Source organism: Pongo abelii, chromosome 7 (assembly GCF_028885655.2).
Source record: "Pongo abelii isolate AG06213 chromosome 7, NHGRI_mPonAbe1-v2.0_pri, whole genome shotgun sequence".
Taxonomy (NCBI): Eukaryota; Metazoa; Chordata; class Mammalia; order Primates; family Hominidae; genus Pongo; species Pongo abelii.
The window spans coordinates 144,951,730-144,975,514 of NC_071992.2; positions in this window are offsets into that span (position 1 = coordinate 144,951,730).

The window sequence follows — 23,785 nt, forward strand, 5'->3', positions numbered from 1 at the left end:
AGTATTGTTATTACTCTAGCTTCCTTTTTTATTGTCTCTCCTAATCTCATCTCTTTTTACACATACATACTCTCATCTACTCTCAGGCTTACCTCAGATTTTCAAATATTTTTGAGGGTGTTATTATGCAGTGGACTGAGTGAGTGAACACATAGCTTATATGCAAACTACCTCTGGAATTCATTCCACCTTTATCTTTGCATTTCAATCAGATTCACATTTCAAAGGCCCAAGCCATGTCTGACAATTCTCCTGGCAATAGCTGCAATGAAAACTTGAACATAGCCTCTGAGCCTTTTTAAAAGCAAGATTTCCCAGTTATCATAATTAACCATATTTCAGAATATACAGAGTGCTATCAGTGAGCAGTATCAAACCTTCAGAATCATCAGCATAAAACTAGGTTGAGTTGCATGGGAAAGAACTCTGAACAAGATTCTATCACTTCCTGTCTAAAAGTGAATCAACCATACCAGAGTGGTGACTGCCCCAGTGTTTGGGTGTAACAGTGTGTCAACAACCTCCAGGAATAGAATTTTGTTAATGTTTCAACTGCAGGGCAAGACTTAGTGAAGTATGAACTTGAAGTCTTGATATGCAGATTTAAACACAGAGAGCAGGAGACCAGGTAATGGAGGATAAAAGAGAAATAAGGAGGAAGTAAGGGAGGAGTGAGAAACAGAGAGACTTAGATGGTTGTCATGCAAATACTTGGTATTGCGAGACTCTTTTCTAAGTATTTGCTATCTGTTAAGAACTTTCATTTCCCCCTGATATCTACTATATCTTTTCAGCAAAGGATATTTTTAAAAATTCCAAATGCTTAATGAATTCTCATAAAAGGTAATAAAATTAAGAAAAAAAGATTCTCAGTTTTTGAAGAATTATAGTAGGTCCTTAGAAACTTGAATAGTTGGCAAGCTTTCAGATATTCCAAATTTACAGTAAAACCCCAGTTTTCTAGAAATAAGTGATTCTGTGGGGTTAAATTTTCCTATAATTTAGTATTCATATGATTGAATGTGTTTTCCACTAATATATCTCTCCTACTTCCTAGCTTTATGAAGCTCTGATGTATACTGTTATCACATACTTTTAATCTTTCCTTGATGCCTGAACATGTTCATCATTATCACCATATAGTGACCAGGGTCAACGTGAGTGTCTGGTGTATTTCTGCCTTACACTAACTGGCCTCAGACTGCTGTGTGGTAGTAATTCTTATATTTGTTTTTAAAATAGATTTCTGTCCCTTTCTTCTCTGTAAGGTGTTCAGCAATTACACACTGTTTTGGGAAACATGTCTGCCTGTAATAGAGCATTTGACTGGCTCCTGTCTATTATGGCAAAAAAGGAACAAGACAGAAAATACAATAATTGAGCTTTAATTTGTTTAATTTCAAAAACATGGTGAATGTCTACTCCATGCTAGTCATGTGTTAGAAGTTGGGGATACAGAAATGAATAAACCCAAGTAGCTTGTGGGCTGATGAAGAAACAGGCATTTATAAAATCAGACACAATGCAATGTCATAGAGATTCTTATAATGGTAAGAACCAAGTGCTTTACAGAGATCTCAAACTCTGATTCCCACAGAGATTGACCAGGTAAGATGAACGAGACAGGAACATAGGTTGCAAAAGAATATAGGAAACTGTCCTACGGGAGAGGCTACAGTTATGTCAGCAGCTACTTAGTTCCAGTTCATGTTTATCAGACTGATGTCGAGGGTCCAGTGCAGCCAGATCCTCATTGTTTAAATTGTAATTTTCTTATTTTAAAATCACTGGTCAGGCCAGGTGCAGTGGCTCAAGCTTGTAATCCCAGAGTTTTTGGAGGCCAAGGCAGAAGAATTACTTGAGACCAGTCTGGGCAATATAACGATACTCCACCTCTACAAAACATTTTAAAACCTGGCATGGTGGTGCATGCCTGTAGTCCTAGCTACTCAAGAGGCTGATGTGGAAGGATCACTTGAGGCCAGGAGTTAAAGGGTACAGTGGGCTATTATCACACCACTGCACTGCAGTGTGGGCAGCAGAGCATGATCTTGCCTCTAAAACATGAAAATAAAAAATACAAATAAAAGCACTAGTTGGACTTGATCAAGGGATGCCCATTTGAGATCCTTGAGTATAATGGGAATAAAATGAAAGATGTTTAATTGTGACTGTAAGGTTACAATTGTTACCTCTGAACTGAGCCTTACAAGGTGAGTGCAAAGAGGAGTGACAGTCTGTAGACTTACACTGTCTAGCATAGGGTATGTCTCCTTCATTTGTGTGTCTGTTTCTCCTCTCCTTTCTCAAGGACAGGGATTTGGGGCATTCAATACAGTCTGTAAGGGCCAAGACCGTTTGCCTCCTGGAAGTTCAAAAATTACTAGCATGAGGCCAATTGATTAACAGGAGGAAAGGCATACAAATTTATTTAATGTATATACATGGCAGTCTTCACAATTAAGACCTAACCTCCCAGTGAGGTACAAAACTTATAAACCATCTTGAGATTACTGAAAAAAAAAAAAATGAGGGCTTTGATCTTGGTAAAACAGGTTATGGGGGCAGGGGGAAAAGAGAAATTCTGTTGAGGGGTAATAAATGATTACTAGGGAGAATGACTGGATTGGGAAACAAAAATTGACTTATAAATAATATTCTTTGGAATTTCAATGTGTATGAGAAAGAGCATTATCTTGTGAAAGAGTCTGTGCAGGTGTGGTTACATTCTCGGTCTTTTAGGGAGAGAAAGAAAACTATTGCTCTCTTTGGTGGGTCTGGATCCGAGACAGATAAAAGAACCTCAGCTTTTTTGGGATAGACTATGAAGGTTGTGCGGGGATGGTCTGAGAGACCTTTAGGTTTCTTCATTTCAGCATGTCCATTTGTCATATTATGGGGTGTCAACTTCTGAACCCCAACAATAGCTATTTTATAGATTTTTAAAACCTCAGAAAAAGGTAATATCATGTCAAATATAATGTGGATATGAGCCGGGCAGGGTGGCTTCTGTCTGTATAATCCCAGCACTTTGGGTGGCTAAGGTGGGAGGATCACTTGAAGTCAGGAGTTCAAGACCAGCCTCGTCAACATGGTGAAACCCCATCTCTACTAAAAATACAAAAATTAGCCTGGCATGGTGGTGTACACCTGTAATCCCAGCTACTTAGGAGGCTGAGGCAGGAGAATTGCTTGAACCCAGGAGGTGGAGATTGCAGTGAGCCAAGATCGCACCACTGCACTTCAGCCTGGATGACAGAGCGAAACTCCGTCTCAAAAAACAAAAGAATATAATGTGGATATAAACATGTAAGATGTAGTAGGTATAAGTGTTTGACTTTTCTTCCTTTTTCTTTTCACTTATTGAACAAATGATACAGGAGACAGCAAGAAATTATTTTGGCAGATAGTGAAGGCAAACGAGGCCTCAGCAGAACTTCCCTTCTAACAGAAAGCATCCAAAGTAATCATTTCTTTTCTAACAAAGCGTAGCCTGAAAGATCAGGCTGAAAACATAGGTAAGGAAGCTGGAAGCTTGCATCGTGGGAGGCCTGCAGCTGCACCAATAGAAAAGGGCTACCTGAGGGCCAAGCATGTTGATCATGGGGCTCCACCTTCCCTTTTTTGTTAGCACGTGTATAGTAAGAAAAAGGGCAACATGGAGAAGCTCAGGAAGAGAACCCACCTGCATAATAAAAGATTGGGGTGGGGGCTGCAAGTGATTCGCACCCTTTGCAGATGAAACACTTGGTCCTAATCGGGTTTTTGTGCCCTATGTAAATCAGACAACACCTCCCCACTAGCTCATCTATAAAACCCCTGTTGCATTTCACCACAGAGTGGCAACCCGTTTTTCCAAAATCCCTCTCTATAGCAGAGAGCTATTTATTCTCTTTCTTTTGTCTATTTCATTTCCTCTCTTAACCTCACTTTTTGTGTGTCTGCATCCTTGATCTCCATTGTCGTGAGACAATGAACCTCAGTGTCACCCCAGACAACAAGGCCACTTCACAAATAAGTATTAAGAGTCTACTATGTGCCAGACACTGGTTTGTGTACTGGGAATATAGCACTGAACCAAGCAGGCAAAGCCTCCATCCTTACAGATGAGCTTGGAAAACACAGGCAATAAACAATTAAGTAGATTCACGATGAGCATACATATGAGTGACTTTGGTGTATTCAATGTATATCTACTCATTGTATATCTATTGATCTGCTTATTGTCTGCATCTTTCCAGCTAAAATGTAAGCATACTGTATATATGTAAGCATATATAGACACCACATATAAATATATACACACATATTTATATATATGTGTGTGTATATATGTATATACATACATATATGAAATAATTGCTATGGTATAAAATAAAGCAGAGAAAAAGTTACAGGTTGTGCCAGGCTAGGTGTGAAAAATATTATTCCTAAATATAGGAGGTCAAAGAGGACCTTACTATTTCAATTAGAAGATGACTTTTAACAGAATTGTAAAAGTTGCATATATTTCCAAGTGAAGGATGGTCCAGACTGAGGGGCCTGCAAATGAGTTGAGAAGATGCTTGGAAGAGCACAGAGGACAACGCAGCTGGAGAAGATGGGCCAAATGGAGAGCAGTAGGAGACAAGCTCAGAGAGTCAGCAGGGGCCAGATCCCCCAGGTCCTCCCAGCACCTGTAAGATGAGAAGCCCCTGGGAGCTTTGAGTGGAGGAGTGACATGATCTGACTTAAATTTTGAAAGGATCACTCAGTATGTTGTGTAAAGAATAGAATATAAAGAGCAAGGATAAAATCAGGAAAAACAAAAAACTGTTAGGAGGTACTGCAGTTAGCCAGGAGAGCAATGAGAGTGATGACAGTGGTAAAATATTAACAACTGGTCAGGTTCTGGAGATATTCTGAAGGTAAAATAGTTAAGATTTGCTGACAGATTGGATATGGGTTGAGAAGAAAGAGAAATGCAAAGGATAATATCAAGATTTTTTCCTGAGAAATGGAAGGGTGGAATTGCCATGTACTGTGATGTCAAAGATTACGGCAAAAGCAGATTTGGAAGAGATGAGATTAGGAGGTGATTTTGGCCATGATGAATTTGAGATGCCTACCAAACATCCAAATGGAGGTGTCAAGTAGGCAGGTGTACATGCACATCTGGTGTTTGGGGGAGAGGTCTGAGCTGGAGGTATAAATACAGTAGTTATCAGTGTGTGGATGGTATTTCAACATTTTTATCTAGTAAGGTCAATTGAAGAGTAAGTTTAATAAAGAGAAAAGATACAGGGACTGAGTCTTGGGTCACTCTGTTATAGGTATTGAAGATAGTAATAAACCAGGAAAATGAGGTTGAAATAGGAAGACAACCAGGAGACGGTGACTTCCTGAAAGACAAGTGAAGAAAGCATTTTCAAGAAAATGAGGGGATCAACTGTGTCAAATACCGTTAAGTAGGCCAAGTAAGAAGGAAGCTGAGAATGGCTCTCAGATTTAGTAAATGAAGGTATGTAGCGACCTTGATCAAAGTTGTTTTGGTGAAGACCAGATTGGGAAGAGTCCCAGAGAGAAAGTGAGATAAATTAAAAACAGAGCTTCCTGTAAAGGAGACAACAGAAATGACATAAACGTGAGTTCAGGAGGTGGAAGATATTTTATTTTTCAGCATACTCCTGGCTGACAGGAATGAGTCAGTAGAGATGGGATACAAGAGAAAGGAAATACCCTGAGATGACATCCTTGAATAAGGAGAGAAGGCATTTAGGAAACAAGTAGATGAAATGATCCTGGATCTTGGATTTGCTAAAGGATGATGAAATATGTATGTTCAGAAACCAGTAGGTTGGTGTAGATGACGGTGTAGGTGAGGAAGTTCTCTTGTAATTGGTTCTGTCTTCATTAAAGTCAGAGTAGTCATCAGCTGAGAGTGAGGAAGGGGGAAAATTGGAGGTAAAAGAAGAGAAGAATTAGATAGTTATTTAAAATACTGGGAAAGTGGATGGATTATGGAAATATCGCTGGATTGTCAGGTGGCTTAATTGCCCATTTGAGATTAGGTCATGTTATGTGAAACAAGTTGATATGCTTGTATATTTTTCACAAGCCATTTCAACTGTTCAAAGTTCAGGAATAAAACAGAAAAAAAAATGTTAGATTTAACAACAAATTGAGATTTTGCTAAGTGAGGACAGGCATACATTTTACTGCACTTTCTTTTATTATGCTTCACTGATATTGCATTTTTTACAAATTGAAGGTTTGTGCCTGCATCAAGCAAGTCTACTGACACCATTTTTTTTCAACAGCATATCCCCACTTTGTATCTTTGTCACATTTAGATAATTATTGCAAGTTTTCAATTTTAAGTTATTATTATATCTGTTATGGTGATCTGCGATCAGTGATCTTTGATGTTACTATTGTAATTATTTTGGGGAACAATAAACTGCACCCATATAAGATGGTGAACTTAATTGATAAATGTTGTATGTTTTATGACCACTTCAACCACTGGCCATTCCCCTCCTTCTCTCTATTCCCTGAGATCCGACAATATTGGAACAAGGATAATTAATAACCCTGCAATGGCCTATAAATGTTCAAGTAAAAGGAAGAGTCATATACCTCACACTTTAAATCAAAAGCTAGAAATGATTATGCTTTGTGAGGAAGGCATGTCAAAAGCCTAGATTGGCTAAAAGCTATATATATTAGTCCATTCTCACGCTGCTAATAAAGACATACCTGAGACTGGGTAATTTATAAAGGAAAGAGATTTAACTGACTCATAGTTCCACAGGGCTTGGGAGGCCTCAGGAAATTTAGTCGTGGTGGAAAGGGAAGCAAACACATCCTTCTTCACATGGTAGCAGCAAGGAGAAGCGCTGAGCCAAAGGGGGAAAGCCCCTTATAAAACCATCAGATCTCATGAAAACTCACTCACTATCACACGAACAGCATGAAAGGAACCATCTCCATAATTAAATTACCTCCCACTGGGTCCCTCCCATGACACATGGAGATTATGGAACCTACAATTCAACTTGAGGTTTGGGTGGGGAGACAGACAAACCATATCACTAGGTCTCTTGTGCCAGACAGTTAGCCAAGTTGTGAATGCAAAGGAAAACTTCTTGAAGAAAGTTAAAAGTGCTACTCCAGTAAACACAGAGATGATAGAAAAAAGAAGTGAAACATTCTTACTGCTGATATAGAGAATGTTTTAGTAGTCTGGATAGAAGAACAAATCAGACATACCATTTCCTTAAGCCAAAACCCAATCCAGAGCAAGGCCCTAACTCTCTTCAATACTATGAATGCTGAGAGAGGTGAGATAGTTGAAAACTAGCAGAAGTTGGTTCATAAGGTTTAAGGAAAAAAGTTGTCTCCATAACAGAAAAGTGCAAGATAAAGCAGTAAGTATTGATATAGAATCTGCAGCAAATTATTCAGAGGATCTAGATAAGATCACTGATGAAGGCCATTACAGTACACAACAGATTTTCTATGTAGACAAAACAGCTTTCTGTTGGAAGAAGATGCCATCAGGGACTTTGATAGCTTCAAAGGAGAAGTTGATGCTTGGCTTCAAAGTTTCAAAGCACAGGCTGAGTCTCTTGCTAGGGCCTAATGCAGCTGATGACTTTAAGTTGTAGCCAATGCTCATTTTCCATTCTGAAAACCCTAGAGTCCTTAAGAATCTACTTTGCCTGTTCTCCATACATGGACCAACAAAGCCTGGATGACAGCTCATATGTTCACAGCATGGTTTCCTGAATAAATGTACATTATTGACTCATAATAGTCATAGCAGACTCATCGTTGTGACCTACTATTTAGAAAGATTTTTTTTTCAAAATATTATTGCTCATTGACAATGCACCTAGTCACCCAAGAGCTGTAAGGGAGATGTACAGGGAAATTAATGTTGTTTTCATGCCCATAAATCAGGCAGTAATTTTTGGCTTTCATGTCTTATTATTTAAGACGTATATTTCATAAGGTTATAGCTGTCATAAATAGCAATTCTTCTGATGGATCTGGGCAAAGTAAATTGAAAACCTTTGGAAAAGGATTCACCATTCTAGATGCCATTAGTAACAATTGTGATTTAGGGAAGAAGGTCAAAGTGTCAATCTTAACAGAAGTTTTGACAAGTTGATTCCAACTCTCCTGGATGACTTTTAGAGGTTCAAGACATCAGTGGAGCAAGTCACTGCAGACGTACTAAAAACAGCACAAGAATTAGAATGAGAAGTGGAGCCTGAAGATGGGACTGAATTGTTTCATCTCATAATAAAACTCAAACTTATAAAAAATTGTTTCTTATGGATGAACCAAGAAAGTGGTTTCTTGAGATAGAATCTACCCCTGGTAAAGATGCTGTGAACACTGTTGAAATGACAACCAAAGATTTAGAACATGGTTTCTACTTAGCTGGTTGAGCAGTGGCAAGATTTGAGAGAACCGACTCCAATTTTCAAAGAAGTTCTACTATGAGTAAAATGCTATCAAATAGCATCACATGCTATAGAGAAATCTTTGTTAGAGGAAAAGTCAATTGATGTGACAAATTTCATTGTCTTAATTTAAAAAGTTGCCACAGCCACCTTAACCTTTAACAACCACCAGTTTTATCAGTCATCAGCCGTCAACATCGAGGCAGATATTCCCCCAGCAACTTACTGAAGGCTCAGATGATCATTAGCAGTTTTTAGCAATAAATTTTTTAAAATTAAGATATATATTAGACATAATGCTATTGCAAACTTAGTAGACTACAGTGTAGTATGAACATAACTTTTATATACACTAGGAAAAGAAAATTTGTGTGACTCACTTTATTGAGATATTTGATTTATTGCAGTGGTCTGGAACTGAACCTACAATATCTCCAATATATGTCTGTATAAGGAGAAAGGGGCAAAGGATTTGAGAGTTTATTGAGCATGATCTCAATAATGGGCTGTGGAATATAAGCTTTCTTCCTTCCTCCTGCAAATGTTTAATGATAGCCTGTGAAACATCATGAGAATTTTGGGGCTAGAGAAATGAACAGACATGGTTCTTGCTCTGAGAAAAGAAATTATATTATAGTCCATTATTTCCCAAACTGTAGCCATTCAAATGTCCCATCATATTTTTGTTATGTCTTTGCGCTCCCTGTATTATCATATAGTGTTTTTTAAAATTCTATATACTTTTAAGTCTTAATAAACTTATTTGAAAAGACATTATTTTTGGTCTCAATGAAAAGCCAGTCTCATTTGCCACAAATAGAAGGTAATTGTTAAACCCAATACAATTGAAACAGTATATATAACTAAATTCACCCCAGCTACTTTATTTGCTGAAGGCTCCAAGCCTAGATTTGCTGTCTGTTTGATAAAAAAGGAGATTATTAAATATGAAAGAGTTGTTAAGGGCATACTAGCACAAAACTTAGCCCTTCTCCAGTCATTAGAAGGATTGAAGGGAAGGCAAAGGAGAATTTTTTCCACTTATCCTTAACTGTTATGAAGTGCACCATAGAGTTCAACGTAAAAGCAACTCTCATCTCTTTAGCGATGCACATCCCGTGTTTAAAGAAATACATATCCAGTAGGAAGACAGTCATACAAACAAGTACAACATATGTGGCAACGATGAGAAACAGATTCTAGCTAGAGCATAGATTGTAAAGAGCCTTGAAAGCCGTAGTAAATTAGCTCATCTTTCATTAAAAAAATTAAGTTTAGAAATCAAGAGATGACTTGAGGATGAGTGTTCAGGGAATTGTGTTATTGTTGAGTTAGAAACTAAATCTGCAAGAGTCAAACTCCATAGAAAGTATGCCACATGGTGATGGATAATCCATTCGGCTGCACCACAGATGGCCAGAGAAGCCTCCACCACCAGAATGGGGTTAGTATCATTCATTCTCTTACACTGAGGCTTGTTTGGTACATGAACTTCACCTGCTCTTTTTTTAAAAAAATTAACTTTCCATTCTGTGCTAGAGAAAAGAAATGTGAAGGCAGAGATGCCGGTTAAGAGAGGAAGTTACCCAGGTTGGAACCTACAATGCCTAAAATAAGTTAATAGAAGTTGGAATGGGAAGATAGAGTTGGAGATAAAAGGCATTTGACTGTAGTACCTGTAGGGCTTAGTGATAGATGATGGATTAGGGCAAATACATGAGAGGAGGAATGACCTAAGATGACAAAGTAGTTTGCTGGTATTTAAGAGTATGTGGAATGTGAATCACAATTTAAGAGACTTGTGTTGTCAAACTTTGTGAACTATTTTAGCTGGAAAGAGGCTTTTCTGGCTTATTTTCTGCTTCTTACCCTTAAACTGCAGACAAACGAAGTTGCCAAATATAAAACTTTCTTATTTATAAGGCGTGTCTGAACTATGAATTAAATATTAGAACATAAATAAAATTACTTTTTATTTAAATTTTAGATTTCTAATAAAGTTTTAGCCTGAAATTTGGCATGAGAAGGCTCCATTAGGTGGTAAACCCCATGAAGACTGCAATAATATCTGTTGTTCAATAAATAGCTATTTAATAAATGAAAATATTCTAAATCTTGCTATGTCAGTTTTTTACTTGATCAAATTGCTTTATTTGTTTCATTAAAAGTATTCATTGTGAACTACTTTCTTCCAGGCAACATGCTTTATAATCAAACAAAAACATTGTCAGTTTTCACAGATCCTGCTAGAGGATGAGATAAAGTATAATAAAACAACCACACAAATAATTTTTAAATAGCAAATGTAATTGCATGCTACTAAGGCAGCTATGAGTTGTTAGGAGAACATGAATACATTCATTTACTAATTCAACAGTAATTTGTTAAACCCTAATGTGTAATCGGCACTAGCGATATATATATAAGGTTAGTGCAAAAGTAATTGCAGTGTTTGCAATAAAAAACAATGGCCAAAATCGCAATTACTTTTGCACCAATCTAATACACACACACACACACACACACACACACACACATATATATTAGCTCATGCAACGGTGATATATTAGCTTTTGGTAAATAGGAAAAGGGATAGGAGTGCAAAGGAGGTCGTGATTTTAAACAAAGTAGCCTGGAAAGGAAGAATTCAGTGGGAAGGTAACTTTAAGTATGTGAAAAAAGCCATCTATTTAGGCTTTCTCTCTCCTCTATCTCAATGATTAACACTTTACAGAAACCAGGGTTGTTGTGATGATCAAATGAGATAACATAAGGGAAATCATCTAAACTAGGACCTGGAGTCAGTTCCTAACTGAATGAATCTATTCCCTGGATTCAGAAGAGGTACTGAAACGTGGTCCACATATGCCTACATATTCTCTTCCTTGTTCCACCCAACTTCTAAAACAAATAAATCAGCCTCCCCAACTCATTATTAATGTGATAAGTTGTGTTTGCTTGGAACTACTACATTTTATACCTAGGCTTGCTCCTGTTCATTCAACTCTTTCAGCTCTGCAGTGCTGCAGAAGCCAGACTTGCAATATACTCTTGTTTTTTCTATGCATTGCTTGAGGCCTATAGAAAAGTCAGACAAATAACATTCAGTGGCAGTTCTAGGTCAGAATGCAAAACACCCTGGACAAATTTCCTTGTGTGGGTTACAGTGTCTGTAGTTAGTTGTAGCAGATTGGATAGTACTCAGTTTGTCGGGCAACTTTGGTAGGATGCATACCCTTTTTAAACCTCAGTCTTCTCAGCTACAAAACAAAAAGAAAGCTAACCTTTTCTGACCCCTTCAAAACATAAAGAGAGGGAAATAAGTTAATGTTTGGAAAGGCCTGTGTGACCCTTGAAGCCAAGACATTATCAAAGTACAATGTAAATTACAAGAACTGTTTGCTATCCCATTAGTAACTCAAATAGTACAAGGGGCTCCACCTGTCAAATCCTAGTTAGGCTTGTAGTGCACACTTGCTTTGTTCTTGAGGATAAAAATGGAAATAAAAGAGTTGGAAACTCTCACTGGGCTCATTTTTAGAAAGTTTTGCAGTAGAAATCCTTACAGGCACAGACAGGTTCTCTTTCATAGGTGCATTTAGCCCCAGCCCAGTCCCTTCACTGAGCCCTTGGAGCCTGGAAATAAGGTAAGGATTGGAGCTTGGAACCCAGAGACAAGATTTGAGGACTTTTGTGACTGTAGTCAAGTTTCTTAGCATCACCGGTACTCTATCTCTGGACATGTAAAATAAGAATCATCATCACCAGCATCATAATTACTTTTTGGTTATGATGTCTCTTTAACATAATTAAATAGCTAAAATATATGGACTGTTAACTCTTACCATGTTAATCACTCTATACTATCTCCTTAAATCCCTGCAAAACTTTATGAGATGTGGCTTATTATTATCCTTAATTTTCACACAAAAAAATGAGGCAATGAAAGGTTGAATAAATTACCCCTATTAACAGCTCTCAAAAGCAGGGAGCATGAGATTCCTTTCCCCACAAATCTGCTGAGCCCAGACTGAAAAATGAAGCCCTACCTCTCTGAGTTCCATTCGTCTCTATATACACTAGACCTGGCATGGAGTGGTCAGTATTCCCCAGTGTTATCCATCTGTGGAGCAGAAATGCTTTTTGATTTGTAAAGCTTATTAAAATGATCCTATTCAGATTAATAGTCACATATCCACAGGACAAATGTGTCCATCAAACCTTCCTGCAGGACAACAAGCACTGAGGTATTTGTTGCATCTGCCTGTCTAGCACTGGATGGATGCAAAAATAAATTCATTCTAGCTAAGATGAGAAGAGTGAGGGCTGGTGCATGGCTGTACTGAGCCAATAGTTCAATTTCCCAAAGGTGTATTTAGTCTCTTTTCAACCTGTTATCCTACAGTGTTAAACCAAATTGTAACTATTATAATCTGCAATTTATTCCCTAGTATAATCGCATACTTATAAGGGATAGATATTTGGGATGGGGGTGTGAGAGAGGGAGGGGTGGCAACAAGCAAATAGAAGTACAAAACATTTGGCTCCTGATAGAACATTTTTAGCAGCCTTCAAACTTCTTTTATACACTAACCCTCATTTAGATGAGAATTGGATCTCACCCCAAATTAGACAGCAATATTGTAAATTAGGTGGAATGGAGAGCTAATATTTCTTCCATTCCTAGTTGCTTGGAAGAAAAGACAAAATTTGACTGAATGTTTATGAGGCAGAGAGAGAGGTCAGTATTTGAGAACTGATATTTAAATGAACAACTTGATTTTGGCCAAACTTTGATATTTAATCTTTTGGGGATAGGAGAGAAAAGGGAAAAAAATGTTGACTCATCTAGTATTTGCTAATGTCTCAAAGGATTGTGGTGGGTAGGAACAGGACAAGAGGACTGATAAAGTGGGAACTAACCATCCAGATCATTAGAAGTTGTAGATACACTAAGGATCCTGTTGGTCTTTTAATTCCAACGCATCTTCTGCAACGATATTCAAGCTATGCCTAGGGTAAAGAAAGTGGATTCAAAAACAACCAAAATAACATTCAGTTCACTGCAGAAACCTCTCAACTATATAAAATTGGGTATCACAAAATTGAAAACGACCAAGAGATGTCTTTTTTTTTCATATCAAGAGGTGATTAAACACCATTGTTAAGTGATCTCCCAGCCTCAAAACTTAGGCATTCTACTTTTACCTTTCACAAAGTGGTATCATATGAGCATTAAGCTCACTAACCACTTCAGCAACACTCAATCTCAACCAGGACAAAACAATAAATTGTTCAGGTTATTTCTCCCATCACTCTACTAATTTCTGCTTCAGTAATGTGCTGAATAGGGTGTCAAGTGCAGAAAGAGGGACATAACCTTTTCTGGAATTATAAAAAAGTAAAAAACTCTAGGGATGTTGAACCTACTCTCCTGGAAGGATATATGTCAGTCTACAAAGTGGCCTTGCACACTTATGTAGTCCATTTTCAAGATAATTTTAATTGTACATTAAAATAAGTATCCCACACTGACTTTAGAACTTTGTCCTTCAGGAAGATACAATCCTGCCATACTGCAATCAAACTGATATTCCAAAACATGACAGACCACGTATCACCCTAAACAATGCTTTCGCATTCAATCATTCCACAAATATTTAATAGGCACCTACTATTTTGTTACAGGTATTGGAAATACAGTGTTACACAAAATAGAAAATATTTCTTCTGGTGAGCTTTTATCCCAGCATAGAAAAGCAGAAGATAAACAAATAAACACATACTAAGCAAGATGATCCCAGGTAATAGAAAACATTAAGGAGAAAACAAAACAGAGTGATGGAGAAATTGGTGAGTCAATTTAAGATGGAGCTGCAGGAAGCGTTCCTTCTAAGAAGGGGATATTTATGCCGAGACATGATTGGCAATTGGTGGGAAGGAGTCAGCACAAGAGCCTCTGGGGTGGGGGAATCAGAGACATAAATTACTGCAAAGGCCTTGAGACGGGAAGGGACTTGGCTTATTTGGGCAGCAGACAGAATATCAGCAAAGCTGAATCTTCAGAAGCATTAGCTACTAGTAAGCTCTTTGTCAGCATAAAAAACACTACTTGATCTGATACCACCTGACTTTCCAATTTCATCACTCTACATTCTTTCTTTTTCACTCTCTCCTCTAGTTTTGCTGAACTACTTGGAGACTTCTGATGTGTGTACCAGGCTGTTCATGTCTCCATTTATCAGTACACACTGTTATCCCTGCCTGAAATGTGCTTTTCCATTTTGTAACCTAGTGAATCCCACTCACTTTTGAAAATAAATCTTCCCTTTCATTCCTGTAGAATCACAGAGAGAAAATGATTAACTGCCCAAATTATCCAAATTATTATCACCATCAAAAGGCTTTGCTGCTTCTTTTAGAGCCTATATTCTAATTGAGTATTCTTTTTTTATGCTCTTCTTTGACTTATCATAGAATTTAGCATAACTTTTTAGGTTGTAGACTCCAGAAAAAGCACACCTTTCTTATATCTAACACAAAAATATAGGTCAACAGTCAGTACATTAATCAATTATTTCCCATTCCCTTCCCTTCCCTTCTCTTGCCTTCCCTTCCCTTCCTTCCTTTCTTCCTTCTTTCCTTCCCTCCTTTCTTCCTTCTTCTCCTTTAGTTCATTTAACTAAATTTCTAATTTATTTAACTAAACTTAGATATAATATTTGCTGCTTCCCTTCTCCTCATCCCTTGCAGCCATGTTATTAGGCTCTGACTTGACAACACATGCTTCATCTACTCACCTTCACAAAGTCATGTTGTTACCATCCTCTCTCTTCACTAAATATGATCCTGGTGGTCTTGTGTTCTTTCTTCCCTTCCTATGCACTAAGAAGGGCCTTTAATTTGTTAACCTCTAAAAGGGACTATTCCAGATCAGTCTGCTTCATGCAGCAACCCTCTCTGTGCTTTCTGTCATGTCACCACTTATTTCCTGCGCAAGACTTATCAAAATATTTTTCTAGTTTATAGTTCACCTTTTACTTTAACATAGGTTCACTGAGGACTGAAACCTTGGATGCTTTGTACATCATTGTGTCCTAGTACTCAGCACAGCATTTGGCACATAGCAGATGTTCAGTATGTACCAAATGAGTAAGTGAGTAAATGAATAAATGAACATGTACTTGAACACATGTATCATGCCAAGCTCTGTGTTAGGTAATGGAAATTATTTTTTTTCAAAACCATGTTCAAATATATATATATTTAAATTTAATTTTTAAATTATTACTTCTTTTTTTATAGATACTGGGGTCTCACTCTGTTGCCCAGTCAGGCCTTAAATTCTTGGCCTCAAGTGATTCTCCCATCTTGGCTTCCCAAAGTGCTGGGATTACAGGTTTGAGACACTGTGCTCTGCCAATGCCTTTGCCTTTGAGTCCCTTTTTCCTTCCTTGTAAGTCTAGCCTTTCTTTCTTCTGTTCTCACACTTAAGAAAAATATTGATTAGTACATGGAGTTAGAACCTCGTGATAATGCCCTAGAAGAAAGATCATCGGTTTCAATTGGATTAAAAAAAAAAAAGTTACCTATGTCCTTAAAAGAGTCTCTAACCTTTGGTATTCATTTTGTAGTCTCTTGAATTTGATAATAAGATAATAATATGAATAGGTTAGATCAAGTATATCCCCTAATTAGCACTCATCGCTGGGTACTGTGGTTAATGATTTATATACCTTCCTTAGCAGGCTCTGAGATATTCAGTGGAAAGCACTGCATTTTGTTTATTTTTGTTTCCAGTCTTCATCTAGTATCACAATAGGCATACTAATTTTTTTCTAAGACAACAACCTAGGCATAAACTTAATTGTTTTTCAGAGCACATATAAAGCTTTAGAGATTATGTTAGCTATCTTCTAACTTTTCAGATTTGAAAAATGATGGGAAGTATTGTGTTCAAAATAAAAGACAAAGATAAAACTGTGATTTGGGTCTATGATTCTATGACTTGAGTACTTCTTCGTTGTTCAAAGTCGCATCTTTATCTGAGAGGAAAAAAAAAACCCACCACTCTTGGGAATCATGCTGGTTAATGGAAACTTTGCTCTCTTGGGACAAGGCAGCAAACAACAAATTAAAAATAAATGCTGAGCTGGCAGGAAGATGATGTCTCATCTAAAGACGACACAGGCATATGCCCATGGGACAGCAAAGAAATTCTGTATTCTCTGAGTTCATGATTAGCAACAAGGAGCTGTAAATTGTCACTAAATTCACCTGTTAGGTGATGCTGGAGAAAAACATTCCCTTCTGAAGACTGCTTTACTTTCAGTCACAATGAAGAATTAGACCTGAGAGCAACTTGGAGGCAGGCAGCATAGCCACTCTTTTTGCATCCTTACCTCCATAGGATTAACAATTTTCAAATAATTAGCATGATGGTTAATTTTGTGTTTAGTTGACTAGGCTACAGAGTGCCCAGATAGCTAGCTGGACATTGTTTCTCGATGTGTCTGTGAGGATGTTCCTGGAAGAAATCACCATTTGAATCTGTAGCCTGAGTAAAGAAAATTGCTCTTCCCAATGTGCATGGACATCATCCAATCTATTGCAGGTTGAATAGAACAAAAGGCAGAGAAAGGGAAACTTCTCTCTCTTTGCCCAACTGAGCAAAGTGAGACATTGGACTTCTCCTGCCCTCAGATCAAGACTTGCACCAGCTGCACTCTTGGTTCTCAGGCTTTCAGACTTGAACTAGAACTTACCCCATCAGTTTTCCTGGTTCTCAAGAGTGGGTTGTGGACTCCAGAAAAAGATAAACTTTTCTCTTGCCTAACATGAGACATAAGGGTTTCTTGTGTCAACCCTTAATAAATTAATCAATCATTTTTCCTTCCTTCTTTGAAAAGAAATATACCACCAGCTTTCTGAGATCTCCATCTTGCAAAGGGCACATTGTGGGGCTTCTCATCCTCCATAATCATGCAAGCCAATTCCTTATAATCTCATTCTCTCTTTCAATACAGTCAGCCCTCCATATATGCAGGTTTTGTATCTGTCAATTTAACCAACTACGATCAAAATCAGTGATTATGGTGGGCCAATAGTACTTATTTATAATCCATGATTGGTTGAATCACAGAATCCTATGAAGGGCCAATTGTGCTATGCTAATTTACATAAGGGTCTTGAGCATCCTCTAATTTTGTTTTTTTGGGATGTCCTGGAACCAGTTCCCCATGGGTTCAGAGTGCTGACCATATCTATCTCTCTCTCTCTCTCTCTCTTTCTCTCTCTCTCTCTCTCTCTATCCATTTATCTATCTATCTATCTCCTATTCTGTTTTTCTGGAGAACATTGACTAATACATAGCATTTTAAATTCTTGAATAGTTAGTAAGCCTTATAGGTGACAGATGTTAACTATGTTAATTGGAACACTCAATTTACTGGAATAATTCTATGCTCCAGATTCTTGATAAAATCCTCATTTAATTTCCTTGATTTTCTTAATATATTTGGGGAGCAAAGATAATAAGGGAATCCATGAATAGTCAGGATCTCATTTATTGAGCACTTTTGTTGGAGGTGACTGCTTTCCAACAACAATTCAATAGCCATAGTGGTCCTCATTGTTTATGTAGCATCTAATCAGTTTCTTACCAAAACTTTAATGTCAGTTCCCTCTTGGTCTTATTAGATTACTTTAGTGTTTCATCTGTCAGATTTCATCTATATCTAAATAGCCCATATTCTTGACCTTTTATCATCTGCTCTGCTAATGTACTCCTGGGCTATGCATGAAGCCCTTTTGATGGTTTAACTATGGTTTGCAAACAAAGGCCAGACAGCTGGTCTAGGGAGAACTCCCATCTGGCCTAGGCAATTCTTTCTTCTCAAAAACAATTGTGTTAACCCAAACAATGTGAAGTGGAGTCAAAATTTACACATAAAACAAAATGTAAAAAATAAAAATTTTTAAAAAGCCACTTGATTTTGAAAAACATTCTCTCTTGTTCTAGGCCCCCATTCCTGCTGATGACAAAAGAAGCTGGGAATCAGTCCTTAACTTTCCATTCCCTTCCAGTTTAAAGCAGTCTCTTTTCTTTTCTCTTGCCTTACTCTTACTTGTACAAATAATTTGTAGATTTAAAGTTCATATTTCCTATTAAGGATATTTGTTTCTTCTTTTAAGAAATCTCTCCTCTCTGCTTTCTACCCAGACTGGTATCTGAGCAGAGGAAGAAGTTTCTATACTTTGGTGCTGCCCTTTGTTTGGGATGCCTTTTCTCCTTAGTATTTGGACAGGGATTCCTCTGAGGAATTATTTATTACTGAGGTAAAGTTACTTTGGCACAGATGATGCTCAGTTACCTCTTCTGGATAGCTAGTTTCCACAGGAATTCACCCTGGCTCTAGCTGCACATCTCATTTACTCCCGAAATTGGGAACACTATTATGCATCCTCAAAGGCTTTGCCCCTCCCATTCACAAATTCAGCCTCCAACACTCCCTGCCCACGGTCTTCTAAATCTCCCGAGGTATTCAGGAACTTCCTGCTCACAAAAGGTAGGAAAATAGAAGTGTTCCTACCAAAGTTTTCATGCTACTGTCGTAGTTGGCTTTACTCACTCCATGTTAGAAGACAGACAGTTTCACCTCAACCGGAAATGAAACAAGTACTCCAATTGCCTTTGGCTCCCCATATGACCCATCTGTGGTTTCTATCTCCAGAGTATCCCCCGAATTCACCCCACGGTTGAGATCTGTAAAAGGTGGTAGAAACTGTAAATCCCTGCAAAACTAGAGTCCCTTCTCTACCTTTAATTCCTTCAAAATCTTTCCAACCACTATTTCATCCTTGAAGTAGAAAAGTTCTCTATCTCCTTTTGAAATAGAGAGAAGCATCCTTGGCTATATGTGGAGTTCTCTGTATCCATAGCTCATAATAATACTCCATGTTCAAACCTTCAAGAATTTCTCTTACTATACAAGGAGAGATTTTTGAATTTAGAAATCCCTTTTTCTCTCTCACACACACATGAAATTCTTCTTGTAAGACTTGTGACTTCCTTTGGGCTTTGCCTCCTATTTTGGAAGATAAAAGTTGAATATTGACTATTTTTCCTTTCTTCTTCTCTAATCCTAATCTTTTTGAAAACAAATGGATGCTTTCACTTATACAGAGAGGAAGGAAACATCAGGAGGAGAAAACTTCCAATAATATTTTAAAATATTATGTTACAATGGTAAAAATCCTTTATAAGCTCCCCAAAGGAAGACTGAACAGTATACATTTTGTAATTTATCCATTTCATTTGACCATATCAAGTATACCACAAAGCCTTTACCGTGATGAATTTTCTCTATAAATTTGAACTGAATGCAATTCAAATTACTTCAATATAGTTGCAATCAACAGATATTACTGAGTACCTGTTAATGTGCCAGGCACTGTGCTAAGTTGTAGGAATATTGATTAAGGAGGTACCTTTATCGTCTTTAAGGAGTGCATATTCTATGAACAAACCAGGCTTATAAGTAAATAAATTAAAGTAAATTTAAAAATCAGTGTAATTATTTCAAAGCCTATGGGAATAGCCATAAGAGAAATCTTTGACAATCTGTAAGAAAATATACTATTGTGATGCAGAGAACGGAAAATCTAAGGGACTTGAGGATAACTCATGAAACGAGGTGACGTCTCAGTTGGATTGTAAAGGATGACTCATTAAAGGGGGAGTCATTCCAGGCAGAGGGATTATACATGAAAAAGAACCAATGCATACCTTGGATAAAGAGACATTTGACTTCACTCACTATATGTACTCACAGAAGCCAGACATTTTTAATGCACTGATTAAATATTGTGTGCTGATAATCTAAAGAGCACAAAACCCAGTCTTCTTTCAGAACACCCAGTCTGGGCATAAGAAAAGGGAGATATACTAAGTTGATAATTAAAATTAAGGTAACCAGAGGGTGTATGGGACATAAAGGAAGAGAGTCTGGGTTATGTACTGCACTGCACTTTCTAGATAGACTGCAGGAATGTTCACACCTTTTCTGGATGGCTGGTCATACTACTTAGAAGGCTGTTTGGGATAAAAATGACCTTATTAGGAGGGAGTGGTACTTAAGACAGAAGAGTTTAGACAGAGACACTTAAAAAGATTTAGTAGCACAATTGGAGTGGGGAGGGAGTTGACACAGCCCCCATCTGGCCAACTTTTCTGATATCCTGATTTGTATAAGCAATCATTTCTCCTTATCGTTTAGTGATGTGCTGGATGAAATTTTTCTTTAAGAGCAAGGACAACTCAGAAAGATGAATGTGTGTTGCTGAGCTACAGAATTAATCAACCTGAGGGAGAAGAATCATTTATGGACCTCTCATTTATTAGGAAGCCACTAATTTGGCTTCTGTGACCACTTAGATTTTTATATCTTCACTTTCTATAAAGATAGCATTCACAAATACATACACTATAGGCATGAATGTGGGAAAATGTTCAGCCATCCTAAAAAAATTCAGTGTGCATATTAAAGTATTGCTTAGTGATAGAATCAGAACTAGATTCTAGACCTCCTATTTCTCAGTCTAACACTTTTTCTCCTGGTTGATATTTTAAAGTCTTATGAAAAACAAACAAAAAACTTGAACATTTCCATATAAATCTTGCATAGCAGCTACTTGCGTGTAGAGAAAATAATAGTTATTAACTTTATACAATTTCTATATTACAAGTATTTATATAAGTGTTTCACATATAGAAGGTTATTTAGTCTTCAGAATGATTTCATAATGTAGGAAGTACTATTAACCTTATTTTAAAAATGAAGAAACTGAGGCCTAGAGAAGTTAAGATTCTTGGTTAAAGTCATATGGCTACTAAGAAGTAGTCAAGCCTGAGTTATGAATCCTGGCCATTTACCTTCAAAACATTGCACTATACTGCCATTTTAATGCTCTTCTAGCAAGTAAGTTTAAAATTTGGAAATTTGGAGAATAATCCCCAACTAACGATCTGCTATTAGGCAGTACCTTGGCTTGTCTATGGGGTCCAGAAGAATTTCAGTCACAAGGCCTCTAGTCTTTGGATGAGAGGAGGCAGACTGGAGTCCTGGAGTTCCTGAAGGAATTATCAAATTCCTCATATTTTCTCTTATACTCCATGTAGCCAACCAGAGTCTTTTTCCAATCTTGCATTAAAAGTAATGGCAAAAACTGCAATTACTTTTGCATGATCTAATAAAAGGAAAGTCATCATGGGTAGAAAGTGGACTCCACACCAGAGTAGCCCCACAGAGGTCTAAGTTTGTAACCTGGGCCCTGGGTGGGTACAGAACTGGGGACAGAAGATATAGTTAGTGCATTAGGACTTTAGGAAGACAAGTTACTTATGTTGGTTCACTTGAAATCCAGTATGGGTTACAATAAAAAAGATATGGTAAGTTATCTGAGATAGAGAAATATAATTGAGAGAAGTAAGAAAGTTTACAGGTCTACAATGATGGAAATAGGCTGATTTCATGAAGGAAGATGGTGATGTTGCTACGGGGTTTGAGTTCAAGAGGGAATATTTCAGGCAGAATGGGTTTTACCAAAATCAAGTCAGTATTGTAAAAATTTCAACTGAGGAGGCCTTGGTGTTGGAGCCAGGGACCTATATGTGAGAGCTGAGTGGAAATGCAGAAGGCTTGGACAAACTAATTCCTTAGCATTCCTTCACAAATATATTTGTTATATATGTGTTCAAAGTTTATTTTGGGAGACTAAGCCCTGATCTCATACACCCACTCAGCAACACAAATGCCATATTCTTCACCAAATCCATATAGGGCAATTTAGGTACGATCTCTTGTAACTTGGTCATGTTATATAGTGAGCTCATATTTTCTCTCACATCCCATGTAGCTTACCAAAGTCTTTTTCCAATCTTGCATAGCATTCTCAAAGGAGACTTACAATAAACACAATTTTCTTTATTCGGTGTCATTTTCAATGAGGTTGAAAGCCCCCTTGAGAATAGAGTTCCCGGCAAGTGCTCAGCCAGTATTCTGCTAAATGCAGATCTCATAAGAGCAGATTCTAGTTCTGGATGTGCCCAGAAAAGTTTATGTAACTTGGACAATTTGTTTCCGAACCATGGGCCTATCTACCTTATCCATAAAGTGAGGCTACTGAAAGAAGCCAGACATGAAAGAACACAGATCATATAACACTATTTATATAAAGTATTTAGAAAGACAAATCCATATATACAGTATGTAGATTAGGGGGGTTTCAAGGGGCTGGAGAGACAAATGAGAAGTGATTGTTAATGGGTACAAGCCTACTTTTTAGGGTGATTAAAAATGTTCTATAATTAGACAATAGTGATGATTCCACAACTTTGTGAATATACTAAAAACAATTAGATTTTGTGTAATTAAAATGGTAAATTTTATGTTATGCAAATAAGATTTCAATTAATAAAAAACATACGAAGACTTTTTCTACTGCTGAAAAGTTTCACAAGTAAGGTTTTTTTTAAATGAATTCAACTTGTAACATAGTAAGAAGTCAAATGCATTTTCATTTGCTATTTTTTTCTTCTCTTCGCTCCCAAGCTATAGACCACAATTATTGATGCTTTATCCAATTGCTCGTTTTCCTAGCAGTGAGAATTTGATAATTGTTTGCAAATTTGACAGACAGGCAAATTTAGGAAGAGGGGAAGATATTTTCCTGGATTTGAGCCTTAGGAAATGAAAGATAAGTATATTTATCTCAGTGGGCTTCCGTCCTGTTTCAGTGAGCAGTTTGAGCTTGAATCCAAGTGATTTGGCCATGATACAAATAGCACACATTATATGCAAATTTCCCAAGCATATGAAAACAATCACATTCACAGTTGGAAGAAAGTGAAACAAAATCTATATATAACCACGCAATCACTTATTATGCTAAAAATACCTTCTTTTAAGACATGTCTTTTTTTTATTATTCTCAGTGGTTGAAAATAAATTTGTACTATGCTCTCTGTGGCACTAATAATCAATTGTAGAATTATGGCATGAAGTTTTAAACAGCTTTTTTTCCGTTCTGAGCAATTGTTTCTTGAAAACAGAGAAACAGTGCCTTTCTCCTGTTTCTAGGCCTTGGAGCAAAAGCTATCATTTTAAACACCTGTTTTGATCTTAAAACTTATAAAATTCCAGCATACGTGTGGTGGTGCATGACATCTAGCTGTGCAATACTTACTACTCTACTGTCTCGATGATACTGCCACTTAGATGATGGAGACTGGGTACCTTTCATTTGCTATTCTTGATCAGCGTCCATAACTG